We start from the raw sequence: 24052 nt of genomic DNA on the forward strand, positions 1-24052 counted from the left end.
ATGTGCGGATTTTTTTTTAAACTACAAAATTCCACTGAGGTGCTTCTCACGGATTGGCTCTCCTGGAAACTACCAATCAAGACTTGCCACTCATTTGAAAAGGCAAACAAAATCCTGGGGTGGAGCAAAAGAAAAGCGGACAAAGAAAATGGGGGCGTGGAGGGGTACGATTAGGCCGACGGGGAAGACACTTCTCGCTGTTGGATTGGTCTGACTGTGAGGAACAGGAATAGTCATAGGGTGGGTGAGCCGTGGACGCTTAGGCTGATCCACGTCAGTTGAGCAGATGGGTTCGTTTTAGTTAAATACTTTTAAATAGTATTAAGGTCTTGAAGTAGCCTTGGTAAGAAGAACATATGCGTTAATGTTATTAGACAGCAGAATAGAGTCATGTAACTACTGGCTTTTATTATTTCACAGGCTTATTGCAGAATTTTGGATGGAAAGATTACTGGAATATTCAGGATTGAGGCTTTTGTCTTTTAATATAAATACAGATCTCGAGGAATTGCAGAAAATGTAGGTTTGGATAACTATATTTATGAGAAGTTGAATAACCATTATGTAGGAACATTGTTTTTGAGCAACAGTGTTACTTAGGAATGAAAACAGTTTTTTTTCTGTATAATACAGTAACCTGTAACACTAGCTCCCCAAAATTGATGTTCATTCTTTTAAACTTTTTAAAAATAGTAGAGCACTATAATGAAGGAGAAAACATTAGAATATAGACTGGTTCATCTATTGCTGAGTGTATCATCTCAGTTGAATAAGAAACAAGCATATCCCCAAAAGTTGTTCTGTGAGAATAAGAATTTAATAGATTAATTAGGATATATCTTGGTTGAAAAACCAGTCCGTTGGCATTTTTCCTACTCTTCAATTTCAGTTGTAACTGGGATGTAGATGTGTTATTTAGTATCGTCTCTAATACAAAACCTCCCAAATGAAGGGAGTATTAATGATAATAGCCTGTAAAGATACTGGTATTAGGAAAATGACTTTTATGTATCTAGTTTACCAAATTATTTCTTTAAAATATTGTCTTTATCTGTCATATCATTCATAACATTTACTTGAGTTTCTCTGACTTTATTCACTTCTGCTTATTTAAATATTGTTAGATGGCTAATACCAAAAGCTTGCAGTACCAAAGAATTAAGAAGAAAAACATGCAAATAGTCCTCAATATACAACCATAATAGAATCTGCCCTTAATAATTGAATGTTGTAATGGTCATTAAGAAATCCCACAGTTGTTAGGTGCATCACTAGTTCGCCATGGGTGCAGTTTTACCAACAACCAAAATTAACTTCCAGTTTTTGGCAAAACTATTATAAAAGGTGATCAGGTGACCCCTAGATCCTGCAGATAGCCTTAAATACCGCAAAGGTGCTGAGTGCCTGAAGTTTGATCCCATGACTATGGAGGAGGCTTGACCGTTCAAACTTTGGAGCCAGGTTGTACCTATTCCAAGAGCAGACCATTGTAACTTTGAATGCTTGCTAAGTAACCTTATATATATATAAATAAACTTATTATGAATATATCCTATTCTTTTGTGTTTCTATGTATTTTTGTTATCAGTTTTATATATTTGATACAATCAATTGACCTAATGAAGTTTCTACCTTAAATCAAGGGCTACCTGTAAAATGTTTGGAGAATAAAATGGTTTGCCTAGTTCTAGATTAGAGCAAACACTAAGCAGACTTCTTGGAAAAGTGGGTTTTGTAAGTGGAGGATCACCACTAAAAACAAATAGTCCCTAAACACTTTGAATACATTGATTTACACATAAAAATAAACAGGTAGGCAGAATAATGCAATATGGATTCGAATGATGTGTTCCTAGCTGGTTCCATTGTTTTGCTGATAAATGTTCTACCATTGAAATGACTGAGTCAAAGACAATTCCTACCATGGTCAATATGCTAATCTAAATAAGCAATATCAAAGCACTGATTGCTAAAGCTAGCCCATATGTGTGTGAACAGGTTGAGCACCAGACCAAATTGGTAAAAAAATCATGTGTGCTGCAGAGAGCATATGAACTTATTAGTTATAAAAATAACTTTGCAAGTAAGCATTAGGGAATTAAATATCACTCATGAACATCTTTACAGTAACTGACCTCACTATCTTATTTATTTGTATCTTATTTTTTCAAATAACTCACACAAACGTGGCTAACACCTTCCTCCTATTTACCCCACAACAACCCTTTGAGGTAGGTTGAGCTGAGAGAGAAACTGGCCCAAAGTTACTCAGCTGGCTTGGCTCTAGTCTCTACCAGACCATTGAAATAACCCTGATCAATTGCCAGATTAAAATTGTTTTATCACTCACCTGAGCAAATTGCAAGTTGTAAGCTGTTCAAGTAATTTTATTCATTTATTTATATTTCACTTTTATTGTTTTTATAAATAACTCAAGCTCTAAAGAAGGACTAGAAGTCACAATGTCCTGGTTTCTAGCCTGGTGCCTTAACTACTAAACAAAGCTGCCTTTTTCAATTGACTAATAATGATTTTGTCAATGCCAATGGTGTTTTGGAGCTGCATGCAAGGAGCCAATTAGCAACTGTGGATACTAATTTTTGCTTTCTTTTGCCGTAGTCCTTCTAACTCTGTTCAGGTCTTCTTTTTGTGTTTTTTAAAAATAGTTCTTTCACTTCTGCTTTCTTCAGGTATTTCCATGTCCACTATTCAGACTTTGTCTTTATCTGAAATAGAACCTCTCCAAGTATTAATTAGATCCAAGCTACTTGGCTTTCTAGAATCAACCAGAGGCTGCCCCTTGTTGAAACACTGATTAAATGTGTTACTTAAATATTATGAAAGCCTTACTGAAATATTATGAAAAAGATAAGAGCTGACACTATGTCCTAAAGAAAACAACAGATTAATAGGCTTCTCCTGATTGGTACTAGAACAAGAAGCCTTGCAAAGTACTTGGGTGTTGATAAACTTCTAGTGAGGATAAGAAAAACTTTTAAATAAATGGAACCAGTATTTATAATAGAAACATAGTTAATTTTCTGTTCTTTCTGTGATATTTTGAGAGCCTCCTACTTTTGGGTAAATTGGTAATTGATACCTGGACATTTGTTATTATAATGGACTGTTTGATCATCATACAAATGATCACTCAGCATAGATAAATGCAGGATATAAAATGAAACCAATTGAAATGCAAAAGAATAAATGCCAACTGGTAAAGCAAAATCTAAGATGGGTGTCGAACTCAAGGCCCGTGGGCTAGATGCATCATGTGCTGGCCTCACCCCTGCCAGTTTAGCAAAGCGGGGAAAAGTCTTGATACGTCATGTGACACTGCCATGACGATGCGAATTTGAACCCCTGTTCTAAGATAAGGAATCCTATATTACAGGTCCAAAGCTATTGCCTCTGAACTGCTGTTGCTAACAGTCTTATTGAAAGCATCAATCTTGAATTCCTGATGGCATCTAAAGAACATGAAGAAAGCAAAGACTGATTAATCAAAGTACAACTATAACAGGTATAATGACATTTTAAGGCTCCAAAAGAGAAAAATTGTTATCACATATACCAATTTGCAGAAACACATCTTACTTCCTGGTTATTTGCAGAGAAGCAAACCAAATAAAATAATCACATTTATGTGAATAAAATTAATAAAATCAGGGAAATTTAAAATTACTTTGGTGCTTTCCCCTCCTTCCCATTTTTCTCTGCTCATTGATTGTCAGCTCTTGTCAAAGCTTTTAGTGTTCTTTCTAGTTATTTCAGTAGTTCCTCCTAGAATGGACATTTTTTCCTTTTTAAAATTCAGAATTCAGTTACCTGAAAAGTGAGAGAAATTAGAAAGAGCTGGCAAAGATTTGATGAGAGAGAAAAATCTCAGAAGAACAGATTAGACTATGAACCAGTATTTCAAAAATAAATTTCTGATATATGACCTTGATTCCCGTGCTTCTCTACGAAACTACCGTGTTTCTCACAAAATAAGTCTGGGCCTTATTTTTTTTTGACTCCCGAAAAAACGGTTAGGCCATCTTTTCGGAGATGACTTAATTTCCTCCCTCACCTAGAGTGGCCCATACACACATACCTCACCGCGAGGCCGCTTCTATCAGCCGACGAAAGCTCCCCGAAGGCAGAGTCCCCAGCTGCTTCAGGGTGTAGCATGGCTGCCCATACCCCCTCGCCTTTAGGCAGTCTTGGGCGATGGAAGCTCCCCAAGTGCAGTCACCAGCCACATTGATCGGCTAGTAGAAGCGGCCTAGGGGCAAGCACAAACACACACACACTCCCCTCGCCGCGAGGCTGCTTCTATCGGCCGACAAAAGCTCCCTGAAGGCAGAATCCCCAGCCGCTTCAGGGCGTGGCGTGGCTGCCCGTGTCCCCTTGCCTTTAGACAGTCTCTTTCGGGTGATGGAAGCTCCCCAAGTGCAGTCACCAGCCACTTCGGCCGATAGAAGCAGCCTTGTGGCGAGGGGAGTGTGTGTGTGCGCTCGCCTCGAGGCCGCTTCTACCCCGGCCGATCGAGTGGCTGGTGACTGCACTTGGGGAGCTTCCATTGCCCGAAAGAGACTGCCCAAAGGTGAGGGGACACAGGCAGCCACGCCACACCCTGAAGCGGCTGGGGACTCTGCCTTTGGGAGCTTTCGTCGGCCGATAGAAGCGGCCTTGTGGCGAGGGGAGTGTGTGTGTGTGCGCTTGCCTCGAGGCTGCTTCTACCGGCCTATCGAAGTGGATGGTGACTGCACTTGGGGAGCTTCCATTGCCCGAAAGAGACTGCCTAAAGGCGAGGGGACATGGGCAGCCACAACATGCCCTGAAGCGGCTGGGGACTCTGCCTTCGGGAGCTTCTATTGGCTGATGTTCTATCGGTAGATCAGGGTATTCTAGCCTAGTCTACCTGCAGTGCACTCCTAAAAGCAAGTTTTCTCCCCATCCCGCCCTTCCCCCCCATTTCTCTTCAACTCGTGTAGTTCTAACGAACGATGTGAGAAATGGCGGAGAAAAGCATGATTTAAATAGGCCTAAAGTTTGGGGATGGGGCTTAATTTCACCTCATTCCTAGAAATCATGCTGGGCCTTCCTATTGGTGGAGGCCGTATTGTTGGAGAAACACGGTATGTGGATGGGCTTAGTTTTAGGGGAGGAAAATAAGGGGGGGGAATTATGCCTCTGCCTAACAGCATCCATCAGTATTCATCTGGCGAGCATCCTGTTTGGAAACTGAAACAGTATTTGCTATGTGAGCAAGGAGGAGACAACAAGGAGCCTGGGCGTGGCTTAGCTCAACTATTCTATACTAAAGCTGCTTGGTGCTGTGAAACTGAAACTCCTCTGTGTTTTGTATTTGGAACAGATTTCTTTTCAGGTGGGGAAGGGGAGTAGAACTCCTTAGCATCAGAGCGTGTGAATAATAATATATGAACTACTAATGCTCTGATGGTCATTTTGAAAAATTCTTTCTTAGCGAGCACCTAGAAGCCAAGGGGAACATACAAGCCAAATTTTAAGTTTGTAGGCTTTACGGTTATATATATATATATGTATATGTATATGTATATGTATATGTGGATCTTTGGTTATTCGGGTTTTCTCCCGCGTAAGATTGGCAGTATCTAGGCAACGCGTTTCGATGAAGTCTCATTCATCATCTTCAGGCTTCTTTCTTCGGCTCTGTGCTTCTCAAAGTGATGTGAGCTTGCAGCTGCTTCTTCCTTTTAACTGCTAGTGGGGGTGTGACTTGATTGGGTGGGGGCTTGGCTGTGTTCTGATTGGGTGGGGTGTGTTCTCATTGGTAGGGGTTTGGCTGTGTTCTGATTGGTTGGGGGTTGGCCGTGTTCTGATTGGCTGGAGGCGTGTTCTGTTCAGGTGGGGGCTTGGTTGTGCTCAGGTTAGTCTTAGTTGCTGGGGGATTTGAGCTGGTGAGCTGTGATCTTGCTGTTTGGCTTCGGGTTCGTGGTCATGCTGCATCTTCATAGTGAGTGTCAGTTTGCTTCATGTATGGCTCGGAGGGGTTTGAAGTGGGTAGTGATGCAGCTGCAGTGCGGCTTCTGGTCCGTGGTCGTGTCTCATCTTCTGAGTGGGTGTGAGTCTGTTTTCTACATGGAAGTGTGGTGGTGGCATCTTGTGTGGCTCTCATGGGTGTGGGTCTGGTGTCATTCTTCATGTTAGGTACTCGTCTGTTCATGAGGGCGGGTTTCCAAGTGGCTGGAAGGCGGGAGGTGTCATCTCATTTATTCATGCTGTGTGGGCATTTTTCTATCTCTATGGCTTCTCTGATTATTCTGCTGTTGAAGTGTTCGGTTTTGGCGATAGTTCTGGTATTTTTAAAGTCAATCTCATGTCCTGTGGCTTTGAGGTGTTGGACCAGGGAAGAGGTCGTTTCTTCTTTTTTAATTGAGTTCTTATGTTCTTCAATGCGTGCACTTATTCTTCTGTTAGTTTGTCCAATGTATGTGGTGGGGCAGGCAGTGCAGGGGATTTCATATACTCCTTGGTTTTCTAATTCGATTTTGTCTTTGGGGTTTCTTAGGATGGTGGATATTTTTCTGTTTGTGCAGAATGCTGTTTTAATGTTGTGTTTTTGGAGGATCTTGCTGATTTTGTCTGTGGTGCCTTTTATATATGGGAGGAGGGCTTTGCCGTTTTCTTGTTCTCTGTCTTGGATTTTGGTAGGGGTTTCTTTTTGGATTAGGTGGGTAATCTTCTTTCTTTGGAATCCATTGGCTGTTAGTACGTTGGTGAGAGTGTGTAGTTCAGTTTTTTGGTGTTGTTCATCGGCTAAGCATTTTGTTCTGGAGATGAGTGTCTCGGCTACGGAATTGATCTGTGCTGGGTGGTGGTGTGAGAGTGCATGTAGATAGCGGTTTGTATGTGTTTTCTTCTGGTAGATGGTGTGTCCTAGGGAGCCATTGGATCTTTTGTATACCAAGACATCTAGGAAGGGAAGTTGATTGTTGGCTTCTGTTTCCATGGTGAATTGTATTTTGGGGTGTAGGCTGTTGAGGTATGTGAGGAAGTTGTTCAGTTTTTTTTTCCCGTGTGAGGAATATATATATATATATATATATATATATATATATATATATATATATATATATATATATATATTTATATATATATATATATATATACATACACACATATATATATATATATATATATACATATATATATATATATGACATATATTTAAATGAACTAAAGAAGAGAATAGTCGTAGTTTAAAAACAATCCTACTCTGTTACTCGTTCTTAATACAGCTATTCTGGTGATGATTGTGATACCGTTGTGTGGTAGAAAGCCATCCTACATACTTTACTTCCATGACATGGTTGATGAAATAGTGCTGAATAATCCTCAGTAGAGGCTATAACAGGTAACAGATAATCAGAGTTGGAAGGGACCTTATAGGTAATCTAGATCAACCCCCTGCCCAAGCAAGAGATCCTACACCATTTCTGACAAATTGCAGTCCAATCTGTTCTTGAAGGTCTCAAGTGATGGCGCTCCCACAACTTCTGAGGGCAAGCTTTTCCAACGGTTGATTGTTCTCATTGTCAGAAAGTTTCTCCTTATTTCCAGGTTAAATCTCTCCTTGTTCAGTTTCCATCCATTATTCCTTGTCTGGCCTACAGGCACTTTAGAAAATAGCTTGATCCCTTCCTCTCTGTGGCAGCCCTTCAAATATTGGAAGACTGCTATCGTGTCTCCCCGGGTCCTTCTCTTTCCTAGACTGGCTTTCCTGTAACCGTTCTTCATATGTTTTAGTCTCCAGTCCCCTAATCATCTTGGTTACTCTTCTCTGTACTTTTTCTAGAGTCTCAACATCTTTTTTATAACGTGGTGAACAAAACTGGATGCAGTACTCCAGGTGTGGTCTTGTAAGGCTTTATAGAGTGGTATTAATTCCTCACTTGATCTTGATTGTATCCCCCTGTTAATGCAATTTAGGATTGCATTAGCTTTTTTGGCTGCTGCTGCACACTGCTGGCTCATTTTTAGCTGGTTGTCCACTAAGACTCTAAGATCCCTCTCACAGTTACTATTATTGAGCCTGGTTTCACCCAGTCTACATGTGTATTTTTGGTTTTTCTTGCCTAAGTGTAGGACTTTACTTTTCTCTACATTGAATTTAATTTTGTTAGATATGGCCCAGTGTTCTAGTCTGTCAAGATATTTAAATATTGTGTTTGATCCTGTATTTTCTCAAGCAATCCTATTCAAAACATCTTCCCTGCTTCAAGCATTTCTCCATAGTGATGCTTCATCCACTATTATTTTTCATTAAAAAAAATCCTTGTGTAGCAAGATGCTTTAGCTTTTACATATTTGTTAGAATATTATATTACATCGTTTGAATTGATGAATAGGGTTTAAATATTTATTTTTAAATATTTATGGTCCAGCTAAATAAAAGAAAGAAAAAACTTAATGGGTATGAATAAATATGTATATTACATTCATTGTTTCCTACACAGTAGAATGATTATATAAAAATTAATATTTTAATAATGTTTGGAAAGGTGTCAGAATTATCATTGAAAAGCTACAAAAGATGATTACAAAATCTTGTAACTGCAGTAGTTTATGCTGAGCATGGGAATGCATGGTCTCCAAATTGAAAACTGCAGTAAATTTAAATAGGTTAAAGTGAATAGACTTGAATTGCATCATTGAAAATTGGTTGTTAAATATAGTATGCATAAAATTTGGCTAAAAACTAGGAAACCGGCAGTCCTGTTGAGGTACAAAGCCAGATGGGTATTCTTGTTCTCAATCATCGACTCTCAGACGTAAGAGAAGAAAATGGCAAATTTACTTTGAGGAGGAAACTCACCAGTAAAACCTGTAGGGATTAATCCAGGCTATTGCGAGAAGTCAAAATGGATTTAAAGTCCTACACATATATACAAAAAAAGAACAGTGGAGTGTATATATAAATGATAAAAAACTAGAACAAGCAGAATTGTATGCCTCAATAAATGTTTATTAAAAACTGGAAAATGGATGAAGAAATTGTAAGTGATAGGTAATATATTGCATATTTGAACAAATGATGATTGTCAGAAAAAGCAAAAATGACTAATAGTTACTATGCTGAAAACTTTTGGGAATTTTAAAGAGAGAATTTAATTTTCTTTGTTCAGTTGTTTTGGTTTTTTGGTATGCCTTATCGGTTTCAAATAAGATTGGCATAGAAGTTTATATCTTTTATAAAGAAAGTGAGAAAAATACCAGTGATAGAATTATTATCCTTAGTACTAAGACTCAGTAATGTGTGGAATGCAAAAATTTCACTTCACAAACACAGTTGGGGGATGTAGCTCAGTGGTAGAGCGCGCGCTTCGCATGTGTGAGGTCCCGGGTTCAATCCCCGGCATCTCCAAAGATTTTTTTATTTTTTTGCCAATTAATGAGTGCTGTGAAATAAGTCTTCAAAGTCTTTCAATGCGTTCAAGTTTTTACTTTTGTCTTCATGTTACAGACTTATTTCAAATACATTGTTTATATGATTGCAAAAAACTTTGTCCTAATTTAGGCAAAATATTTTTCTGATATCTGGAATGTAAACTTAGGGAGTTGTTTATAAACTGCAATTCACTCCTCCACAAAACTAGAGTTGCATTGACTGGGAATTGTTGGTGATAATTTTTACCACCAAACCATCAATGCATATATGAAACCGTTTTACAGTTTCTTTTTGGAAAAATTTCTATGCATATTTCAGTAAGGTTACCATTATTTTAAGTTAATTTTGTATAAGATTATTCTCAGTTATAAAGTGTATGTTCTTGTAAACATATATAATAATAGAAATACATGAAAAGTGACATTAGGTAGAAATGAAGTACATATACTATTCTGTAGATTGTTAATACTTAAATGTATAGAGAAAAATGGCAGTCACAACAGCTGTAGCTTCTAATCAAATCAAATAATTTATTAATTTAAATGCACAGGGATTAAAAAAAAAAAACCAAAAAGGTAAATTGGATGTTGCTGGGCCCTAGAGCTGTCTGATCAAATCCTGCAAGTCTGTTGGGTAGTTGAGCAGGAAGTAGGCCGTGGCTGTAAAAGCCCTCTGTGTGCTGGTAAAGCCCTCCGTTCTGCCTGGTTTTTTGAATGGCTCGATGGGAAGCAGGCTGAGGCCTAGAAGCTGTTAACAACTACTCAGTCCACTGATAGTTTCTGCTGCCCAGCTTTAAGCTCCCTCGGGGGACTGAATGGTTGGGTTCAGCCAAAGTGGGGGAGGAAATAGATGTGGCAAGCCGATGGGTTGGATGGGGGTTGGGGGACATTACAACATCTCTGTGGTCAGTTGTAAGGATGAACAACCACAGGGCACTGCAGCAGCTGTAACTTTGAAACTGGGTCTAAGCAGCTTAATATGTATATACTAAGCTGCTATAGTAAAGAAAAAGCACATTTAATAATACATATATTAACAGCAGTTAGAATTGTTGCTCAAAACTGGAAAAATGAAAAGATTCCAATAGAGGAAGAGGTGATTATGAAAATATTGGAAAGTGCAGAAATGAGTAGATTAACATTGGCAATTAAAGAACAAGAAAAAGCAGAATATTATATGATATGGGATTTATTTTATAAATGGTTAGAAAATAAAATAAGTTAAATGATATTATCATAATGATAAGATATATAAGGTTGAGAGGTTTGTAATGTGAATGCAGTCTTAGTAAGAAATGTATACAAAATATAAATACTTGCCCAAGATATATCTACCCAGTCAACATACTATATAACTGAAAGATGGATTTGTTTTAAAATAAAAATTAAAAAAATCATTTAAAAAAGGGGGGGAGTAGATCCAGGAAACTACAGACCTATCAGCCTGACCTCAATACTTGGGAAGAGTCTGGAAAACATAATCAAGCAACAAATTAGCAAACTCATTGTTATTGTTAGTTGCAAAGTCGTATCCAACCCATTGTGACCCCATGCACAACGTTCCTCCAGGCCTTTCTGTCCTCTACCATCATCAGGAGTCCATTTAAGCTCTCGCCTACTGCTTCAGTGACTCCATCCAGTCACCTCATTTTATGTCATCCCGTTCTTCTTTTGCCCTCAACTTTTCCCAGCATTAGGCTCTTCTCCAATGAGTCCTTTCTTCTCATTAGGTGGTCAAAGTATTTGAGCTTCATCTTCAGGACCTGGCCTTCTAAAGAGCAGTCAGGGTTGATCTCCTCTAGAACTGACCGGTTTGATTGCCTTGCAGTCCAAGGGACTTGCAGGAGTTTTCTCCAGCACCATAGTTCAAAGGTCTCAGTTCTTTGGCACTCAGCCTTCCTTATGGTCCAACTTTCACAGCCATACATTGCAACTGGGAAAACCATAGTCTTGACTATACACACTTTTGTTGGCAGGTTGATGTCTCTGCTTTTTAGTATGCTGTCTAGATTTGCCACAGCTTTCCTCCCAGCAAAGTGTCTTAATTTCTTGGCCGTAGTCCCCAACTGCGGTGAACATGGAGCTCAGGAAAATAAAATCTGTCACTACCATTTCTTCTCCATCTATTTGCCCAAGATTGAGAGAGCTGGATGCCATGATCTTAGTTTCCTTAATGTTGAGTTTCAAGCCAACTTTTGCACTCTCCATTTTTTTTCCGCATCAGGCTCTTTAGTTCCTCTATACTTTCTGCCTTCAGAGTGTTATCATCTGCATATCTGAGGTTGGGTGTTGTCTTACCTGAACACCATTTCTCCTTGTAGTCTAGATAGGTCAGGCATGGGTTGCTCCATGTCCTAGCTGATTGGACTGAGTCTGTCAAAGGCCGATTAGCTTAGCTCCTCCCACTGCTTCATTCTGGGAGATGAACACACAAACAGAGGTGAGGCAGCTAGTCAAGGTTGCTCAGGCTTTATTTAAATCTTCACACACTTTAAATGTGACTGTTCAGCTCAACCATGAGGCAACAGCTGTTGGCTTGATTGACAACTCCTTTTATACTGAGCTGTCAAACTGGTGACCAATCAGGTTGTGGCTGGGCGCACCCTGCTGGAACGGACCAGAAGGAGAACTGAAGCCATACAACTCCTTCCCATCTTGATAGTGCATGCGTATTCTTCGAGATAGGCTGGACGGCGGTAGATCCTTGTTGATCTGCGCAACATTGGCTCTCTGGAAGCGGCCAGAATCGTTGAGGCTGGAGCTTTAGGAATCTGCACTGGGACCTCTGCTGGGACCTGCTGGACTGGTGGCTTCGCTGGAGACTCTGCTGGGTTTGCTTGGTAGTGTATTACTGGGACAGTAGGCCCTGCTTCAGCTAGCGAGGGATTGTCTTCCTTTGGCAAAGGGGCCTCGGGCCTATAATTCCCTTGCTCCCTTAATTTATGAATATGACATCTTCATGACTGGCCGTACTCCAGCTCGACAATATATGAGCAAGGCCCTGTTACCCTTGTAATGGTGGCTGGTAGCCCTAGGGAGTTGCCTGTGAAGTTCCTAGCATAAACTCGGTCCCCTTCATTAAACCCCCTGGTACTGCTGGATGAATCCAGAGGCTTCTCTGGCATATGTGGGGTGAAGCCTGTCTAGGACCTTTCTGAGCCATCGGCCCATTAATAATTCAGCTGGGCTGCAATTGGTGGAAGGGCATGGAGTTGTATGTTGGATAAATAGGTATTGGGCTATTTTGCTGGCCATGGTCCTGGGCCCATCTTTGCCAGGGCCTCCTTTGCTGACCGTATACCTTGTTCTGCCAAATCATTACTAGAAGCATTACTAGGGGCAACTAAGGCATGCCTTATTCCCAGCCCTATAAGAAATAATTCAAAACTTCTGGATGTAAATTGTGGGCCATTATCTGAAACTACCAGGTCAGGAAGCCCATGGGTGGCAAATATCTTTTGTAATGCTATGCTTACAGCCTCAGCCATGGTGGAGGTCATTAGAATTATTTCCACCCATTTCCACCCATTTGGAAAAGGCATCAATCACAATTAAAAAGGTTTCACCCTGAAAGGGCCCAGCAAAATCAATATGCAGTTGGAACCAGGGACCTCTAAGAGTTTCCCATTCCCTGACTGGTGTCCCTGGAAGGTAAGGGTCTTGATTCCTAACATTGCTGGCACCCTGACACCCATTCTGTGATGGCCTGGTCCATCCCATGCCACCACACGTAACTGCGGCCCAATGCCTTCATATACACTATACCTGGGTGACCCTTGTGAAGTGCTTCCAGGATTGGTTTGTGTAATGTGGAGGGAAACACCACCCTGCTTCCCCATAACAAACACCCCCTGCTGGTGGACAGTTCTTGCTGCTGTATCTTGAATGGACGTAAGTCAGCATTTACAGGCCCTTGTGGCCACCCACTTTTCACCCAGTCCAGCACTTGTATTAATTGTTTATCTTTTGCTGAATGTGCAGCAATGTCTGCAGCAGTCATTGGGAACTGGTGGTGGTGATCTATCAGGAGGATAGACTCCTTGGCTTCAGGTTCCTCTGCAGCAACTGGTAGAGGGTATTTTCTCAGGGCATCACTTGGCTGAGGTGCTTGCCCAGGCAATAGGATAAATTGTAAGAGTATGCAGCCAAGAATACTGCCCATCTTGTCATGCATGGGGAGAAAATCTGAGGAGTTTGTTTGTCCCCAGCAAAAATACCCAGCAGGGGTTTGTGGTCTGTTATCAGTTCAAACTTGTGTATAGGTATACACAATATAGGAATATAGGTATTAATGAAAAAGTTTAATGACCATGATGACTTCAAGAGCCTGTCAATTTGACTATAATTACGTTCTGCAGGTGTAAGAGTCCTTGAGAAAAAAGGTAAAGGGGCCTCAGAACCATTAGGCATTTAGGCTCAAAACCACCCCTACTCCATAGAGAGAAGTATCACAAGCCAGAACCAGGAGCAAACATTCATTGAACTGGTTAAGCACAGTCTGAAGTAAGCAAGTCCTTAACAGCTCTGAATGCATTTGCCACATCCAGGGAGATTTCTTATCTAAGAGTCTGTGCAGAGGCTCTGCTACTGAGGCTTTGTGCGGGATAATATAGCGGGATTTTATAATATAAAAGTTTAGTAGGCCCAGGAAAGCTTGCAATTCAGTTTTGTTGGATGGTATGGGTGCATTCTTGATTGCCTGAACCGTTGCTGTCATAGGATGTGATCCAGCAGCATTGATCAGGAATCCTAAGAACTCTACTTTAGAGACACCTAAATGGCACTTGCTTTTCTTAAGCTTGAGGCCTGTGGCCTGAAATCTTTTAAACACTTCCCTTAGGCTGTTTAAAAGTGTGGTAGCTGATACTATTATGTCATCAAAGTATGGAACAACTTCAGGGATACCATGTAAGAGTCGTTCCATCATGTTCTGAAAGATCCCTGGGGCTGCACTTATGCCAAACTGTAACCTATTACATTTGAATGCACCTCTGTGCATAACTATTGTCTGAGCCTCTATGGTGGCTAGAGTCCACGGGAGCTGTTGGTAAGCTTGAACCATATCAAGCTTAGCAAAGATCTTTCCATTACCCAGTGAGTGCAACAGATGTTACACTTGTTGGAGCACTAAATTCATGGTGGCCTTGTAATCTGCACACACCCTGACCCATCAGCCTTGATTAATGTCACTATGGGGGTCTCCCATGGGGCATGATCCACTGGTTCAAGTACCCCTTGAGCGATAAGCTTATCAAGCTCAAAATCAATTTTTGGGTGGAGTGCGAAGGGCACTCGCCGTGCTTTTAGTCGTCTTGGAGTGACTTTTGGGTCTAAATTTAATGAAATTGGTTTTCTAATGTATTTGCCCAATTCATTGTTGAAAACACTAGCAAAATCCTTTGCTAGAGTATCTATGGTGTCTGTCCCTTGGCCATTGGTGGCATGAACTGCACTTATGGCAAGACCAAGGGAGTCGAACCAATCTAAGCCCAGAAGGCTGGGCAATACCCTCTCAACTACTAGGAGGCGACCTTTAAACTGTTTGAATTCTACTGCTACCTTACTGCTTCCCAAAATGGGAATGGTATTCCTTGATAATCCTTAAATTTGAGGGAACAGGGTCTCAATCTTTCCTTTGACATCTTGGGCACCAATCTTTGGATAGTGCTCCAAGATACCAAAGACAAGGAAGACCCTATGTCACCCTCCATTTGCCAGTTTAGTCCTATTTTAACTGTTATTTTTTTTTCTTAATGGATAATTTGGTTTGCTGAGGTTTATTATCCTGGGGTTTATTGGATAGTTATCCCTTTGGATTGTGAAACAATCTTCCCCTTGTCTAGGGAATTTCCTAAAGTTTTCCTTGGTGGGTTTTGCCTGAACCCTATCATCTGGCAGAATAGCTCTGCACATCCTTGCTAGGTGGCCTTTCCCCCCGCAGCGCTGACAGTTTGCGGTTTTAAACCTACAAGCTGCCCTTGGATGATTACCTCCGCAGCCAATACATGTTTGTGCCTGAAGGGTTTTGCTGATGGGCCATTCGTTACCTGACGCCATTTTCAGTCGATGTATATTGTCCTCACCCATCAAGTCATTGTCTTCATCAGAAGCTTCTTCATGGTGAACGGCTGTGGCTTTTTTCCCCACTGATGGGCTGCCAGCACCGTGAATCTCCACAATTGATTTGTTTGACAGCTCATCAGTGCATGCTTTATCTAGAGCTGCTTGAAGTGTCAAATCTTGTTTTACTAGCAGTCTGTGCTGAATACATTGGTCTCCAAGCCCACTCACAAGCTGGTCGAGTAGGACATTGTCTAGTTCTTTGAAGTCACAGTATAGGGCAGCTGCTCGAAGTCCTGCCATATATTCATTCATCGATTCACCTTCGGCTCGATCTCAGTGGAATGCATGCTGACGGGTGATTCGTGAGGATGTTAGAGCAGAATGTTTTTTTAGCTTAGCCATTAATGCATCCCAGGAAACTGTATTAAGATGCTGAGGGACTAAGAGAGCTCTAGCAGTATTAACATTTGTTTGCCACAGAAGTTTAAGAACAGCGGTCTTCACTGGCTGCTTATTAGGTCTACCAGATTGTTCACCTCCAGGAAACAGTCAAATCTCTCTATGTATGACTCCCAGGTTTCTGTGGCTGCATCGAATAGCGTGAATGAATTCATTCAGCTGCCATTCTGACAAGTTCCAGAGAACCACTGTCTTCTTGAGACTGGCCGGTTGGTATAAGTAACGTTTAACCCCTCAGAGTGACTTGCTCTTTTGTGCCTCAATTCGGAGGTCTTTAAGCTTGCGTATTGCCTCAGGAGGTGGTTGAATCCCACCTTCATCGCCAGTGCTTCGTCCTGGGAGACAAACACACAAACAGAGGCAAGGCGGCTAGTCAAGGTTGCTCAGGCATTATTTAAACTTTTGCACGCTTTAAATGTGACTGCTCAGCTCAGCCGTGAGGCAACAATTGTTGGCCCTTTTGACAGCTACTTTTATACTGAGCTATCAAACTGGTACTGACCAATCAGGTTGCGGCTGGGCGCCCCCTGCTGGAACAGACCAGAGGGAGAACTGAAGATCTACAGGTCAAGCATGGGTTGCTCAGTGTCCTAGCTGATCGGACTGAATCTGTCAAAGGCTGATTAGCTTAGCTCCGCCCACTTTGGGTGGCCACTCCCAGCTTTCAGTAAAGACATCATGAGAGACAGGACTGCCTCTGAAACAAAAATCAAGACCAGGTTATCAGCCCCCCCCCTCGCTTGGCCCACACCCCAGACTAGATCACTCAGGGTGGTGCTGATCTATATAGCCTACAAGGAGAAATAGTGTTCAGGTAAGACAACACCCATTCTCCCTTGTAAGGCTGCGATAGATCAGGTATGGGACATACCAAAGCTGGATTGTCCTCGGGAGGGTTCATGTCTGGCCCTGGTCCCCATGCTCCATGATGACTCTTTGCAGAACCCTTCTGCCAAACACAGCCTCAAAGCCACCCAGTGTGGGTGGAAGATGCATGGGTCTGGACGCACTTAAAGAGGCACCAACTCAGATACTTTCCTGGCTTAAGCGATAGCCACCAAGAAGGCTACTTTAACTGTGAAGGAGATGTAAACTAGCCAATCTGAGAAGTTTGAATGGAGCCTTAGTCCATTATCCTGTGATATTGAAGGTCTAGAAGCTGAAGCTTTGACTTTGAGCACCAAAGGGAAAAAGCTTGCCAAGTAACATCATAAATGTGGATTGTGGAAGGTCTCCTGGAGGCCTGAATAGTTATGATAACTGGTGGATAATTAGGCACGTTTTAAAACGTTCCACTCAATTGCCAAACTGTCAGCTGTAGCCACTGGGGCTCTGGATGAATCAGGGACCCCTGGAGGAGTGAGACATCTTTCTTAGGAATTCACCAAGGATGATCTATTGAGAAGTTCACTAAATCTGTGAACCAAGGATGACAAGGCCAATAAGGAACCACTAAAGTAATCTCTGCTTTTTCTGCCAATATCTTACGCATCCCAGCTGACAGCAGAGACAAGGAAGAAAAGGCATAAAACAATCCCTGGGACCACCTGTTGCAGAGGGTGTTGGTCCCTTCAGCCCCTGGGGTAATAAATCCAGTAAAAAATCTTGGTAACTGCATTTAATGGAGTTGCAAACAAATCCACTGCAGGAAGTCCAAATCTCTGAGAAATTTGGGGAAAGAGGGAAGGATGCAGTCTTCATTCAGCATGGTCAATAGTAGCTCTGCTGAGCCAGTCTGTCTGCACATTATTACTGCCAATAAATATGTTCAGCCCAGATGGATAGGAGATGTCTTTCTGCCCATCTTCCTAAAGTCTCAGCTTCTAGCATAAGGGATTGGGACCTGGTACCTCCCTGCCTTTTGGTGTGGGCTTTGGTAGCTATATTGTCTGTCATGACAAGGACATGAGTGCCAGTAACATGCTGACTAAATTTCCTGAGAGCCAAATGAACAGCCCTGAGTTCCAGCCAATTAATATTGTGCACCTGTTTCTCAGTTGCCCATCTGCCTTGAGCCATATGAGAAGCCAAGTGAGCTCCCCAACCTGATAAACTGGCATCAGTAGCGAGGATGAGTCTGTCCTCCTCCTTGAAAGACAGACCCTTGGAAATGGCTTGGGATAGCCACCACTGAAAAGACTGAGACACCTTCTTGGGCACCCTGTCCTTAATAAAGGAATGACTCTTACTTAAGTTTTGATGAGGTAAGAGGAACCACTGGAGGGCTCTGGAATGGAGCCTGGCCCAGGAAACTATGCCTGTGCAAGACACCATCTTACCTAATAGTTGAGAGAGGTGAGCCAATGGAGTGGAACCCTCTCTCCAGATAGACCTAGCTAGCAACTGCAGGCTGTCCTGTCGTTCCTGGGAAAGGAAAACTTGACAAGAAAGAATGTCAATAGAAGCTCCCAAATGAAGCAAAGGAGTGGAGGGAGTAAATTGACTCTTTTTAGAGTGAAGAAACAAAGATCCTGCAGAACTGAATTGTAGGTCCCTCCTTGCCCCTTGAAAAGTTGTGGATAAGATTAATATATCATCTAAGTAACATTGCAGATGCACCGGAAGAGTACACAGATGTGCTGCCAAGGTAGCCAATACCTTTGTGAAAACTCTGAGGGCAGAAAATAATCCAAAAGGGAGAGCCCTGTTAGAAATGACTCCCCTGATAGCAAAAACGTAGTTAACACCCATGGGAATGACAAATGGGAATACGTAAATAAGCTTCTGACAAATCAATAGATGTATGGAAGTCCCCTGCCTAATGCTCTCCAGGATAGTCTGGAGAGAATTTTAAAATGCCTGTAAACCAGGAATTTATTGAGCCTTTTCAAGTCTAGAATTGCTCTTCACACACACCCACGCACCCAAAGCCCTGAGGATTACAAAAAGTCTAGAATAAAATCCCCTTCCCTGTTGTTCTGTGAGGACCTTTTGAAAGGATTGAAGCTCTAGCAAATGCTGGATGGCTGATTCCATGAGGCCGCTTCTCACCCTATCCCTCGAAATAGGACAGGAGATGAAAAACCTCGGAGGAGTGGAGTAGAATTCCAATGAAAGACCCGACCTTACAGTATTTAAAATCTAGGCATTGGATGTAATCTCCCCGCATTTGTCTGCAAACATGGCTAATTGACCACCAATGGGGGAAGTGTGAATGCTGTTAGCATTGGCGACTTGGTATGGGCAACTTCCTCCTTCTTGAAAGGGCCACCTGCCCCAAAATTGTTGCTTGCCCTTGCCTGTTCAATCTGACTGTAGTTCAGGTCATTGATAAGGAGATTTGGCAGGCCAATTGAAGCTGGGTCCCGGCTCCGCCCTGAAGGATGGGCATCTATAGTATGGGGCAGGCCGAGTCTCTGCCCTCTTGTAGAGTACTGGGAGCACTTTCCACTTGTCCTTGGATTCCACAAGGGATGGATCTAAGGCTTCCCCAAACAGCTTGTCACCTCGGACAGGAGTCGATGGGAGCTTCCATTTTATCCTGCCATCCATCTGCCAATTTCATAGCCAACACATGCATCTGGCTGCAATAGAAACAGCAGTGGCTTTGGTGGAAAACCAAAGGGGCCAGGAAACAGGCCAGGAAAAGCCAGGATTGCAAGAATTAGACCTTCATCATCCAATAAGTCAGACTCATGTTTATCTGCTTCCCCTACCAAGGAGTAAGCAGCATAAACTGATGGAGCATAAGCTGAAGCAGCTAGAGAATCTCATTCCTGAACTAAGGAGACCCTTTCTGATAGAAGAGCCACCTGTTTACGAGAAGGAAGCACAGACACCTCTGATACTTCTGAAAAGTGATGGACAAATCTTCGAATGCCTTCAGCAATTCTCTTCCCGATAGCTCTATCAGTAGACTATGCAGGTCTGAGACCTGCAGCCAAAGGGGTAAATATGGCCTCCATTCAGGGCCTACTGCCTGCTTGCTCCTGCTGAGATTCCGCCCTAAGGGCCTCCTGTGGATCTCCAGGCCTTCCCTCTGCACTAAGATGTATAGTGCCACTTTCAGATGCATCTGGGGACCAAACCTGAGCCCTAATCTTGAACGAAGGGCCAGGTTTCTGTTCCTGAGGAACAACTTCCTGTGCTGAGAAGCAGGAGAAGCCTCTTTGTCTGGAGATCTGATCCTTGAGGCTTTTTTGGGCCTTGGCAATTTGTTTTTCTAGGGTCTTCTGCCACCTAGAAGCATCCTTCTCCGCCTTTGAAGCCTTCTTTGTTGGCAAGGCCTGCTTCCTTGCTTGCTCCTTGGAATCAGAACAGAGGAAGCTGCGCTGTGAGTGTCTGCTCTGGAAGCCCTACTGCCTCTAGGGGCATCTGCCATCTTGAATGTAGGAGGCCTCTAGTAGATTGCAATCCTGCACAAGGAGAAGTACATGAAGGGAATTAAAAATGGGGAATTATCTATCTTCCATCCCCATTGCTCCAGCCACTCCTCTTCAGTCCTATACAAACTTAGGATGTTTTAACACTTCCTAATGGGACTAACACCCATTGGGGCCTATTAGGGCCTAAGTTATAGATCCGGCCCAGCTTTGAGGCCTGTAGGCTGGTTTACTTCGGAGAAAGGGACACCCCCTGGAACGAGATCTCCAACCAGAACAAGAAAAATGTGCCTTACCCTTCGAAGTCTTCTGGACCAGCTTCTTCCAGAGGCCCATGGCCAAGGACTGGTTCTCTTGGCACTGGAGTGGCCGGGAGAAATGGGCCAATATGCCAGTTGAAACAAAACGGCCACTGCCAGCCACACAGTCCTCTACTTCACCATGGAAGCCCACAACAGACTCGGTGGCCTCCACTCATTAGAAGCAGCAATCTGGCTAGCCGCTTGCCACATGGCCTCCCTCTTCACTGCAGAGGCCCAAAACTGGCCCTGCAGGCTTGAGAAATGTGGGCTGATGCCGCCTGCTGCCACAAAATGCCTCCCTGGCCCCGCGGTCTCTTTACCATGGAGGCCCGAAAATGGCTCCATGGCCTTTTGCTGGCTGCTCCAGACTGCCCAGAGCAGCAATCAGCTGTTTTGTGGCTCCAACAAATAGATGAGAGTTGGAGCCACAATTTTTGAAATTTTTTTTCTTTTTTCTCTATGGAAAGTAAAGCTGCTTTTGCAAAGCAAAGGAGGAGAGACAATCAATTGCATCTGTCCTGGCTGAGGACTGAATCGAAAGCAGGGAGTGGCTACCCACAGTGGGCAGAGCTAAGCTAATCAGCCTTTGACAGACTCAGTCCAATCAACTAGGACACTGAGCAACCCATGCCAGACCTATCGCAGCCTTACAAGGGAGCAATAGTGATATTTGTCCCGGCAATCTTAATTCCAACTTTTGATTCATCTAGCTCTGCCTCTTCTCATGATTTGCTCTTAAAATAAGTTAAATAGGCAGGGCGACAGTATGTAGCCTTGTCAAACTCCTTTCCCAATTTTGAACCAATCAATGCTTCTGTGTCCAGTTCTCACTGTTGCTTCTTGACCAGCAAACTCTAAAGCAAACAAAATGTAACCAAATGCCAACATGGGTTTGTCAAAAACAGATTATGCCAGACAAATATTATTGCATTCTTTGACAAAGTGAGAAAAGTGGACCAGAGGAATCTTGTAGATATAATTTATTTGGACTTCAACAAGGCATTTGGTAAAGTAAACCTCCAACCTACTACAGGTAGTCCTCGAGTTACAAATGTAATGGAGCCTGCCCATTACATTCATAACTTGAGGATTCATAGGAATGAATTGCATAACTTGACTGTGATCATTCCCTGCTTTTGCCATGCATTTGCTAATCAAATGCAGGGGTTGTTAGTGCACATGAGGTATTTCAGAGTAGGGAAGGCCATGGACCTAACGATGAGACAGGCTACTTACTTCAGACACCCAAGGCATCCTCTTACCCACTGGGATACCTCATGCTCCCTCCCCTGGAGTCCCTTAAATTGTCTCTCCCACCATCCTGCCACACCAGGTCACTTAGCTTGTGAAGATCCGTCTCCTCGCCAGTCTTTCAGCCATGGTTTCTTTGGATGCTTGCAATTTCAGTGCAAAGAGCTCTTGAAAGACTTTGGGGCAGTGAAATTGTGTTGCTTGAAGTCTCCCATCAACCTTGCAAACACCTTTCACGCCATCTCAGTTTTGGTGCGAGGGGCATTTGCAAGCTGGCGAGCCTTTGGGCAGTGAAGGTGCGTTGCTTCAAGCCTCTTATTGGCTTGCAAATGCTCTGTGTGCCAAGATTGGGATGGTGCAGAAGGCATTTGCAAGCTGATGGAAAGCTTGAAGCAATGCAATTTCACTGCCCCAAAGTCTCATTGGCTTGCATGCACTCTTCGGACCAGATCTGGTATAGAGGCCTTGATTCACAGAGAACAGAAGCCTGTACCATATTTAGGGCAAAAAGCTTTGTAAATGGAGTAGCTTTCCCTCTGTTTGCAAAGCCTTTTGCAGCAGATCTTGTGCAGGCCTCAGTTTATGTAGAGAACATAGACATAAAGTACTGTAGTGTGAGATCACGCAAGATCAATAGTGCAAGATTTGGTGCTACTGATCTTGCATGGTTTCTCACTATTTTAGGCTGTTTTTTCTGCAAATTCAGGCAAAGGAACCGACAGCTTGCTAGATTGTTGCAAGGCCCAATGGTTGTGGAGACCCAGCCAGAGGGGAACAGGGAACAGGCAGACAAATATTGCAGTGCTTATGCTGTCATTTGTAAGTGTGAATGATGGCTGCAATGCTGAAACATTCGTAACTTTGGGAATAGAGAATAGGTCATAAGTTTGGGGTGAGGGGTAGGTTGTAAGTTTGAATGGTTGCTAAGTCATAACTCAGGGACTACTGTACTTGATAAGATAGAAAAATGTGGGTTGAACAGCATCACCATCTGATGGTTTGTAACTGGCTGATCAACCGCACTCAATGTATAGTCCTAAATGGAACTACATCTACATGGAGGGAAGTATGCAGTTGGGTACCCCAAGGCTCTGTTTTAGCCTTGCACTCTTCAACATCTTCATCAATGATTTGGGCAGGAATAGATGGGGAACTCCTCAAATTTGCAGATGTCTATGGAGATTCTCAGTCATCCAGATCCTGATTGTCCCAAAGGTGCTTTTCAAGAGGCAACTGGACTTTCTGTTTTTTCTTTGAAGACGTTTGCTTCTCATCTGGAAGTTTATCTGAATGGTGCAAATGGGTGTTCTTGGAACTGTTGAAAGAACTATTTGTAGATTGAAGATAGATTATGTTGTATCCCTACCCCTTTGTTGAGAGAGAGCTGTTCAGTTTTAACATAGATGGCCTTTTGACCCCCTATCAAACCAAGTCCACTCTGTCCAAAATGTGGACTTTGCTGTTTTCAAGAGCGGCCTGTGTCTTAAATACAGATAGGCGGTTGAATCAGGAGTAGACATTTGTCTGAAATGGCATAGTGTTTCCTGCCTAAACAGGGGTTGGACTCCAAGGTCATTTCCAACTTGTTATTCTGTTCTAATGTTTTCATCTGCCTTCAGCATCCTCCTATACTGCTGCTGCTGAATCCTTGCTTTTTCTGGCATCTGGAATGATCTTGGATGATCTTGCTGTGAGTATATATTCTTGACATACACTCCCATTGTTCTTTGTTCATCTCTTCCAGGAATACCCTACCACAATAATAAGGCAACATAGCAGGACTTGGTGCCAGAAGGGGAAATTAATTGCTCTAACTTATCCTCAGCCAGCAGGTCCAACCATGATTTAAGAAAATAATAAATATGATGAGAAGGCGGAGCCACGTTGCTGCGATACAGCTGCAATCTTGGGGCTCTGAGATTGCAGCTGATATCTTCGCCCCTGGTCGGTCCTATGGATCTAAATCGTCCCGTAGAGACGATGATTGTAAGGGGCGTTCTGCTGATCCCAGGGACATCGCAAAGTCCCTGGCTGATCAGAAAAGCCCTTTTACCATCGGCGGAGAGGCAGCCCCTTGGCTGCTGAAGCTGTGGCAGCTCCGGAAGAGAGAGAACGTGCATGGCTGGTGAGAATTTCTTTTTCAGGAACTCAAGGACACTCTAAAATGAGAAGAATCCTGTAAGACTTAGGACAAAAACTGATGGAACTGATTTAGCGGCGATTTCTTAGAGAGAATGT

At 42.7% G+C, this 24052-nt stretch overlaps 1 long non-coding RNA gene and 1 other non-coding gene across 2 annotated transcripts; both read left to right on the forward strand.

Annotated features, from left to right (window-relative positions):
- The first annotated feature begins 68 nt into the window (after positions 1-68).
- On the forward strand, positions 69-23688 carry LOC148124094 (uncharacterized). The gene is made up of 3 exons (XR_015740408.1): positions 69-343; positions 3395-3523; positions 23559-23688. It is a non-coding gene; the product is annotated as an uncharacterized LOC148124094 (long non-coding RNA).
- Positions 9323-9394, forward strand: TRNAA-CGC (transfer RNA alanine (anticodon CGC)). Its single transcript has one exon. It is a non-coding gene; the product is annotated as a tRNA-Ala (tRNA).
- Positions 23689-24052: the final 364 nt, after the last annotated feature.

Source organism: Pseudonaja textilis, chromosome Z (genome assembly GCF_049901715.1).
Source record: "Pseudonaja textilis isolate UNSWEBS1 chromosome Z, rPseTex1.2, whole genome shotgun sequence".
In the NCBI taxonomy this organism is placed as follows: domain Eukaryota; kingdom Metazoa; phylum Chordata; class Lepidosauria; order Squamata; family Elapidae; genus Pseudonaja; species Pseudonaja textilis.